Source organism: Adiantum capillus-veneris, chromosome 21, assembly GCF_014529385.1.
Source record: "Adiantum capillus-veneris isolate H3 chromosome 21, ASM1452938v2, whole genome shotgun sequence".
Taxonomy (NCBI): domain Eukaryota; kingdom Viridiplantae; phylum Streptophyta; class Polypodiopsida; order Polypodiales; family Pteridaceae; genus Adiantum; species Adiantum capillus-veneris.
The window spans coordinates 20751960-20753956 of NC_140951.1; the positions used below are offsets into that span (position 1 = coordinate 20751960).

The window sequence follows — 1997 nt, forward strand, 5'->3', positions numbered from 1 at the left end:
CACCGATGCGCAACTTCTTGAGACGCCTCATGGTTGCTTTCCTGCGGGCTACATTGGAAGGAAATAAGCAAGACATGAAGTATATGCTGAGAAACAAGGAGACTGGCAGTAAGATCCTCAAACTGATAGCAATGTCCGCCTATGAAAAACAAATATTATAAGTCTGTCGTCGCCCTAGCTCTACGCGCACCTACCTACCATTCTCCATGTTGCATCGCCCAACCTGCATCAACGGATCTCTCTCCCAACCGATACATGTTGCATGCACGCTCCAAATCGCCCCTTTGAGCTATTGGACCGGCGTGGGCTGCTAGAGAGAGAGAGAGAGAGAGAGAGAGAGAGAGAGAGAGAGAGAGAGAGAGAGAGAGAGAGAGAGAGAGAGAGAGAGAGAGAGAGAGAGAGAGAGAGAGAGAGAGAGAGAGAGACGCTTGATAGCTTATAATATTCTCCACGTGCAGGGAGAGACGCCTGAAAATTACCACATGCTCCGTGTGCAGGGAAATGGCCAATGCACCATCGGCCTCGAGTCCCAATTTGAGTTCGCCTACAACAGTCCCCACCCCTCCCTCTTTCCGCGCTCTCCGCTACCGTCCAAAGCTGATTAATCCGCCTCATCGACCCTCTGTACCTTTCAAGCATGTTTCCACCGCTAACGTTTCGATTGTCGATTGCTCCATTACCAGTGTCGACATGACAGCTTCTGATGAGAATGCAATGAGGCTAGCTTCTCCAATGAATCTCAACCCAAGAAAATTACCTCTGCCTCTCTCTCCTTAGGAGCGCGCGCCGACGCGCGCTCCTAGAGAGAGAGATATTCGTTGCACACACACACACATTGTTTTGCTCTAGCATGGCAGCTTCTTCTTCAGCCGGCGCACACTCCTATCGGAGAGAGAGAGAGAGAGAGAGAGAGAGAGAGAGAGAGAGAGAGAGAGAGAGAGAGAGAGAGAGAGATTGGTTGGCCACAATTCTCATTACACATTGTTTTGCTCTAGCCCTTTCAAGCCACATACTGTGACAGTTCTTTCGTGCCATAGATAGGCAGGTGAAGAAGAGACCTCCAGCACCAGGAGAACGTGACAAGATGTCATCCTATAAGAAAGGTCGAAAAGAGGGAAAGGAGGGAGCTGCAGCCAAAGTTGCTGGTGTAGCAGTGGCAGTTGGAGTTGCATGGGGTATTTCCAGATTTGTGAAGGCGAAAAAAGAAGAGGACACCCTCATTCAAGAGTATTATGGAGATCGAGAGGATTTTACTCTTCCTGATGGAGACCGCAATAATTATGATGCAAAGGAGGTCTACATTGAAGAGCAGTTCAGTTTGTGAAGGTGGACCCACCTCCTATGGTTATTTCTCCTCATTGAGATGAGCTGAAAAGTGTACCAGAGGAGGAAATCAAAGCAACAAAAAAAGTGGAACCTCCCCTACCTGAGCCAAAGGCTGATGAGAAGCCCAAGGTCAAGTAAAAGCCCTAGTTCCTTCGCCTTTTTTATCCACCCAAGAAAGCTGATTGCAAGCCCAAGCTGAAGGAGAGTGAGAGCTTTGATAGTAAGGATGTGAAGCCCAAAGAAAGTCACAGTTATGAAATCAAGAGGGGAGATACTCTATGGGCCATTTTAGGAAAATATGGGATCTCGCTAGATGACCCGAAAGCGGCAAATGGCTTGCATGGGGATAATATTTATGCTAGAGATAAGCTTGTTATACCTCCAAAATGATGTGCTGGCATACAGGGTGTGCCATCTCGCCATTCGAGTTGTATGATCACCAACATTTAATTCTGTATTTTTTTTTCTTTGAGAGAGAGAGAGAGAGAGAGAGACAGAGACAGAGAGACACACGAAAAAAGGAGAAAATTACCAAAATATCCCTCTTATTCAAAGAAATTTTCAAAATACCTTGGTATCTATTTTTGTTGGATTGTTCAAGATTTTCTAATCTTTATTCCGCGTTGACAATTGAAACCTGTTATTTGAGTGTTTAGAATGTAATTTTTCAC

At 46.1% G+C, this 1997-nt stretch overlaps 1 pseudogene; it reads left to right on the forward strand.

Moving 5' to 3' along the window:
- Positions 1-1084: 1084 nt before the first annotated feature.
- LOC147430633 (uncharacterized) lies at positions 1085-1732 on the forward strand (annotated as a pseudogene).
- The last annotated feature ends 265 nt before the right edge of the window (positions 1733-1997 follow it).